This window comes from Lissotriton vulgaris, chromosome 8 (assembly GCF_964263255.1).
Source record: "Lissotriton vulgaris chromosome 8, aLisVul1.2, whole genome shotgun sequence".
Lineage (NCBI taxonomy): Eukaryota > Metazoa > Chordata > Amphibia > Caudata > Salamandridae > Lissotriton > Lissotriton vulgaris.
Genome location: NC_141696.1, coordinates 884,855,768 through 884,863,617, shown reverse-complemented (window position 1 = coordinate 884,863,617; position 7,850 = coordinate 884,855,768). Strand labels below are relative to the sequence as shown.

The 7,850-nt window shown below is 45.1% G+C and overlaps 1 pseudogene; it reads left to right on the top strand.

Annotated features, from left to right (window-relative positions):
- The first annotated feature begins 5,020 nt into the window (after positions 1-5,020).
- Positions 5,021-6,577, top strand: LOC147698140 (uncharacterized; annotated as a pseudogene).
- The last annotated feature ends 1,273 nt before the right edge of the window (positions 6,578-7,850 follow it).

Sequence of the window (7,850 nt, the reverse complement as noted above, 5' to 3'; positions counted from 1 at the left end):
TGCAATTGTAACAGCCGATGGACAGCAAGCTGGTGGGGCCAAGCCTGAACAGTTAATTACGGATCTGCCCCAAAGAATCATTACGCTCATGAAAACACTCATGCCAGCGATGAGGGTGAATTGGGATAAATTGTCTGCTTGCAAACAAAAGAAAGACGAGAGTGTCTCCGATTTCTTTTCTAGGTTTGAGGAGGCATTTATTGATCATAGTGGTCAGGACATGAGCACTGAAGGAGGTCAGCGATTGTTTGTCGATAAGTTTGTGCTCAATCTGCTGCCTGAATTATGCAATAAATTGAAAAATTCTGAAAGTGCTTGGGCTGTTTCAACAACAGCTCAAATATTAGCAATGGCTCAATATTATTAGAATAGGGAAAAAGAGGAGAATGATCGTGCAGAAAAGAAAACGAAGGAGCTAAAAACTAAGGTCTTGTTGTAGCAAGCGTGTCCTCTGCGCTCGAAACAGAATGATTTGCAACGGCAGCATGTGCAGTATCGACCACAGGTACAGTCTTCTAGGATGCAGTCGCGTTCTGAATACTCTGCATCCAGATCTATAGTTGGGAATAATCAGTGTGCATATTGTAAGGGTGAGGGCCATTATAAATTTCATTGCCCTGTTTTACGTGACCGAACGAATGGTGTCTCGGTTCGAGGAGGTCGTGGTGGTCCTCAGCAAGCCTCTCGGGGTAGAGGTGGTGGCACCTCTCAAAATCAAAATGAGCGTTCTGCTCCTCCATCGGACACGAACAATTGTTATGATCAGCGAAATACATCGTCTGGTAGATCTGCACAGTATCATGTGGATGACTATTATGTTGAGCATGAGATTGGTGCAGACAATGATTATTAGGACAGCCATGGACAAAGAGAGGGAGTAGTATCAGTTCCGGTTGATCAGAGAGGGCCTTACGTCACAGTTGCCACATTGGGCGTAGTTGAGCCTTTTCTGTTGGACACTGGTGCAGCAAAAAGTTCCATCATACATTCGAAACTCCCTGGCGCACCTTTGTCTGGCTTAACGAACGTTTCTGTTGGATTCTCTGGCGCCCCGGTTAGCAATCCAGTTTCTAGTCCTTTGTCCCTTACGATCGGGACACGTGAGCTAGAGGCTCCTTTGATTTTAACTACTGGTTGTGGTGAGAATCTCTTGGGTCTGGATTTGTTAAAGCGGTTATATGCGACTTTGTATTGCTCTCCTACGGGAGTGGAGCTTACATTAGGTCAGAGAGTGATCTCTCCTATGTACTTGTCAACTGATAAGTTCCCACCGGAATTGAGTTCCTTTCCTGAGTCTTTATGGGCAACAGGTCCCAATGATGTCGGCCTACTTGACATACCACCTTATGTAGTCCAATTGAAATCACATGTGAGATTATCGCGTATCCCCCAGTATCGTATCTCTCTTGATGGCGAGCAAGCGCTATTAGCGATCATTTATGACTTGATCGAAAAGGATGTTATTGAAGAAACTCGGGGAAATGTGTGTAATAGTCCGGTATTACCTATTTTGAAACGAACTGACCCATCCAAGCCTTCTGTGTACCGTTTTGTGATTGATTTGAGAGAAGTGAATAAAATTGTGATTCCACAGTTTCCAGTGGTTCCTGACATCACGGCTTTGCTGACCCTGATTCCAGCCTCTGCCTCCTGGTTTTCGGTGATAGATATAAAGAATGCTTTCTATAGTATTCCGATTGCTGAGGAAAGCAGAGATCTATTCGGCTTCTCATTAGGTGGTCGCAGCTTTAAGTTTAAACGCGCACCACAGGGCTACTGTGAGAGTCCATTGATCTACAGTCAGGCCCTTAAGAGTCAACTTGATGCATTCGTGGTCCCTGCTGGTGCGGCCTTGATTCAGTATGTCGATGATCTGTTAGTGGCTGCCGACACTTAGCAAATTTGTAAAACTGCTACGGTATCGTTGTTAAAGCATTTATGTGACTTACATCACAAGGTGTCACCTTCTAAGCTACAGTATTGCTGTCAAGAAGTAACCTATTTAGGTCACTTATTGTCAAAGGTGGGAAGAAGGTTGACCCCAGAGAGAATTGCAGCGATTGCTCGAATGACTGTGCCAACAACTCAAAGAGACGTACGTGCCTTTCTAGGTATCACGTCATACTGCAGGCAATGGATTCCAAACTTTTCATTGTTAGCGAAGCCATTGTTAGCTCTCACGTGCAAGGATGTTCCGACTCCTTTGCCATGGACTGATGATTGTCAGAAAAGTTTTTCTGAATTGCGTGATGCGTTGTGTTCGGCTCCTGTGTTAGGTACTCCTGATTACAGTAAGCCGTTTACACTATACGTTCACGAGAGAGACGGTTGTGCGTTAAGTGTTTTGACGCATAAATTTGGTGGCAAACAGCGTCCATGTGCATATTTTTCTTCGACTTTAGACCCAGTAGCTAGAGCATTGCCGAGTTGTCTAAGGGCGACAGCGGCAGCTGCGGTGTCCATTCGACAGTCCGCAGGTCTGGTCATGGATAATATGCTTACAGTGATGGTTCCGCATGCAGTTGACACTCTTTTGAATCGAACGAAGACTCAACACTTGACGAGTGCAAGGTTGTCCGGCTATGAGTTGACACTTTTGGCAAGTCATATACAGATAAAACGTTGTAATGTGTTGAATCCAGCGACATTGTTGCCAATTCATACGGAATCAGGTGATGTAGCACCACATGACTGTTACTTAAGAACTGAAGAAGAGACGAAGGGTCGTATTGACCTGAAAAACACTCCATTGGTAGATCCCGATGGTACTTTGTATGTTGATGGTTCATGCTTCAAGTTGCCGAATGGTGATGTGACGACTGCGTATGCTGTAGTGACGTTGAGTACGGTTGTGGAAACTGCGAGATTGAGTCAGAATTCGGCGCAAGCGGCAGAGTTGATTGCTTTAACAAGAGCGTGTGTTTTGTCTAAAGGAAAGCGAGTGAATGTGTTTACTGACAGCCAGTATGCGTTTGGCGTAGCGTATAGTTTTGGTCGATTGTGGAGAGAGAGAGGATTCATGACGTCTCATGGCATGAAGATTCAACACGGACAGCTCGTGAACGATCTTCTAGATGCACTTACATTGCCTAAGCAAGTGGCAATCATTAAATGCAGCGCACATCGAAAGGTTACAGATGATGTTGGTCGTGGTAACGCGTTTGCAGATGAGATTGCTAAGGAAACGGCCAAGAATCTGACAAATCGAATGTATGTTACGAGTTCAGTAAGATGGCTGGCGGAAACTGGTATGTGTGAGGACACAGTTGAGAGTGTGAAAGCGATTCAGAATGAGGCCACCGAAACTGAAAAGGCTAAGTGGAAAGAAAGTACGGGGAAGTTAGACATGAATGGATGTTGGGTTGATTTGTCAGAGAATCAGAGATGGATGTTACCGGATGCGTATGTGCTTGCCGTTGTGACTATGGCCCTTGGCATGTCACATATTAGCGCGAAAGGTGTATGTAAATTGTTGTCTCCTGTATGGAAGAATGATGGGATTGCTAAGTGTGCTGAGAGAGTGGTTAAGAACTGTATGGTATGTTTGATGCATAATCCTGGCAAGGGCACTCCCACTCCACCTGGTCATTTTGCTCCTCCTACATGCCCCTTTGAAGTTATCCAATTGGACTTCATCCATATGGAGAGATGCAATAATCTGAAATATGTATTGGTTGTGGTTTGTGCGTTCTCCAGATGGATTGAGGCCTACCCTCTTAAGGATAATACTGCCCTGTCCACAGCAAAAGTTCTACTCAAGGAATATTTCCCTAGGTATGGAATGCCACGGATCGTATGGTCGGATAATGGTAGTGAGTTTGTGGGAAGTGTGATGAAGAGTGTGTGTGCGGGTTTGGGTATTCGCCAAAAATTTCATAGCGCTAACCATCCTCAATCGGCGGGTTTGGTGGAAGGGTACAATGGTACTCTGAAACTGAAACTTGCCAAAATCCAAGCAACGACTGGGTTATCATGGCCTGATGCATTGCCTCTAGCTCTCCTGTTGACCAGGGCGACTGTGCACTCTCGAGTAGGGCTTAGCCCATATGAGATTGTGTTCGGCCGTCCTGCGAACATTTGGGGAGTTCCAAGGCCTAAGGAATTTAGCAGAATTGAATATCCAATGTTGATTGACTATCTTTACGATGTGACTGCTAAATTGAGTTTGATTCATCAACAGGTTTTTGAAGCTCTACCGGCACAAACAGAGGGACCTGGACATCGGCTCCAACCTGGAGAGTGGGTCCTAATGCGCAATTTTGGGAGAACACGAAATCTTGAGCCAAGGTTCGTGGGACCCTACCAAGTCTTGTTGGCAACGAGGACTGCAGTTCGGTTGGACGGCAGGAAGCATTGGGTGCACGCCACCCACACGAAGAAAGTACCGCTTCCATTGCCAGCAAATAATTGGATAAGGAAAGGATTTGCCCCGACTGAAACAGATGTCATACCAAAGTATGTACCATTTAGTGATGCTCAACCTGTAGAGATCGATCTAGCTCAGCCAGATACGTCTGTTGAATCATCTGTAACTTTACCTTTGTCTTTAGCATTGGAGAATTCAAGTTCTGAACAGTCACCTGAACAATCGAACTCTGTCTTGCAACCTGAATCATTGTTTGAAGAACAAACTCGACCTGGAAAATGTCGATATTTCCTTCGATCGCCTGATTAAGGACAAATAAAAAATTCCCTTTTATTTTTGAACTTACATTACCCCTTTTCGGTTGCTATGAACATTGAAAATATTTACATTTTTCCTGATCTTGAGTTCTTTCATTTTGTCTGACATATCACGTGTGTTCCTTTTCTGTGCAGCTAGGAGACATATGAAATTGAATGCTTCATTAATTAAACCTACCATCTGGGTTGGCCGTAGGGCCGTACGGGTACCTACTTCTGTTTGGCAGGTTTCTGACACTAGGTCGGTTACTTTTGTCGGTTTCTGGGAACTCCAGGGAATTGACAATTGCTACTCAGAATCAGGTGCGTCAAGAACGTTACGGACGGTCTTTAGAGGATGGAGTTCTCTAAGCTGTCAGAAAGAGTGATGATGTTGGCGCAAAGATCTAAGTTGCGTAAGATTTTTCAAACAAAGTGTTGTCTGTTTCAGATTTTCATGTTGTTCCTAACTGTGTCTATGTTATTGGTGGGTGGAGTGTATTTTGGGATTCAGTCACTGTTGCCTTCCACTTCATCTACTCCCCCTTCTCATGATCTGAATTCTGTTCTTGTTCCCACTGTTTCTCCACATTCTTTTCATCCTCTGCCCCAACATGAAGAGGTCAGACGTACGGAATTCATGAACAATTCCTTTGTCCAACTTTTGCATCAGCATCAGATGGTGATGAACACTACCAACTGTTGGGTGTGTGGGTTAATGCCACATACCATGGATAAGGGTATTCCGTATTTAGTTCTTCCCTACAGCTCCCAGGGGTCAGCTCGAGCGTTCCAAACCATGTTCCGTAGTGCACTAGATTCCTACCCCCGTCGAGAGCCACATTCTACAGACCCTGGTTCTGGCCCGTACCACAAGTCTTTGGCGATAGCGATTGCTGATCTGGATAGAGATATTTTTGATGCATCGCTTATTCCAGAGGAAGAGGTACGAGCTTACAAGGATCTGAGTGAGGCTGAGTACAGTATTTCAGTAGGTGATAGACAGCTTAAGAGCTCGTCTCCAATCTGGATTGTACCCCACCTAGGCCATTTTTGTCTACAAGGTCTTGGTCGTAATCCGAGAGCTCAGCTCGGGAAGAGTGCTTGTACTGAGACATACGTTTTACCGATGCTCTCTTTCCCTGTATTTCTGACTGCCAAGGGTACCTATTTTGTGTGCTATGATCGTGCTTATACGTGGTTGCCCCGTGACTTCTCGGGCACCTGTTATATCGCGAATCTCTTGCCACCGACTTTCACAGTTGCCTCAGACTATCACAAGACAAGAGTTGTGAGAGGCGTTATTAGCAAAGAGGACACTGCGGGTCAAGAAGCAGGAGACTTCTTTAAGGGCTTCCTACCGTTTTGGGGACCTATGGTCAATAGTAGGAACCTGAGACAGTTGACTCGTGTGGTAGAATCAACTGCTAATATAACTGCAAGTGCTCTTGGTAACCTGACAGCAGAGCTTCAAGCGGATAGACTGATGACGTTACAGAACCGTATGGTTCTAGATGTTGTACTCGCAGACAGAGGTGGCGTGTGCAAGGTGATCCATTCGAGCTGCTGTATTTTCATACCTGATAATGCTCCAACTGTTTATCAAGCCATCTCGAAGTTGCATAAAATCTCCGAGTCCATACACGTGGACGAAGGTGATTGGACGCTTCTAGGATGGTTTTGGGGTCTGATGTCGACTTGGGGTTGGAAGATTCTGATGATTGTAGGGGTTGTTGTGACGTTTCTGTTCACGTGATGTCTTTGTGTACAGTGTGGTCCTACCTTATGTAGCCTTTGTGCTACAACGTGTATAAGAAGGCCATCTGTTACCAGAGAGGCATTGATGGATAGAATAATGTTCCAGCAACATCTAAACGATCTGATGAATATCGATATTGATTCTGATATCGACTAGTGCTTGCCTACATGAGGGCAAAAGGAGCGTCTGAGGTTCGGTAAGAATCGGAACGACGTTTTGGGCTTGTTCGTAGATGGATGAGTTTGGTATCTACGTACCGTAAATGACGAGATTAGTAGATGTAGGTGTTTTCGCCACACTACTTGGAAGGGTTCGTCTTATTTATGGGTTTTTCATCTGAACCTTCGGTTCCATTTTAGATATGGCATCCATTTTGTTTCTTGCCCTCACGTAGCCGGCGAACGGACAATGTCCGCCTGATGACCCTGGGATTCCCAAGCTCTTGCGGAAGATGCATATTCCTTTGAGTGTGCCTTTATGACTAGGGCAATGACATGGCAGAAGCAGATGGCTCCGCTCGAGGCTCATCTTGCCGTGCCGGTCTATTGTTTCAGCCTTGCATACGTTAGGCTCGGATCCTTTGATCCTGTGATCACGCTTCCGATATTGCCCCCACACTCTTTTCAAACTGTTGTCTGTCTTTGTTTTTCTGCACCTGTTTCTGTCCCTTCTCTTAGGTCATTTGCAACTAGAATGGAATGTGCCTAATGGTGGGATAGCGTACTTTTACAGTTGGGAACCGACATGTTACTGTAATTATGTTCCGGGCTTCTGAAAACATGAATGCGATCCTTTTGAAGTTTACTGTGGGAACTCAGTTGTAACCTTTTGTTCGTTATGTTGTGCAATGGCGAAAATGTGTATAAAAGGAGCAATCCACTTTTGCAATTCGAAGCAGACTCTCTGAACCTACACTAAGTTGTACTTTTAGCGATTTCTGAGTCCCTGCAGTAAATAAACGCTGATCTTTGACGCCGAAGGAAGTGTCCTGTGTCTCTGTAATTTGTACGCCGGAACAGGTATCCCCACGAAGGTTTCAGGTGTTGTTTCCTGGCACCGCTGGGCCTTAAATTAGCCCAGTCCTTCAATACCACTGAGAAGGGCCTGCAGGGCTACTTCTTTGACACCAGTTACCCAAAGAGTTACCAAGTGCTGAGTTATTCACTACTATATTTAGATTACCTGCACCCCCTTCATTCTCCTCCCATAACCTCACCTGTCTCTTACCGAGCCTTGCATGGCAGTTTAAAAAAGCCACTGCCTGGATTGGTATTTTTCTCTAGTTCTTTCTCAGGTATTAACCGTATGCCTTCCTGCAGTATCTCCCTCTCTGCTTTCCAGATTGCCAATCTTACTAGATCTGAGTAAACTAGCACACTTGAGATTTCCTTTCCCTATATATTTTCTATAAATCCCACCTGTCTCAGGT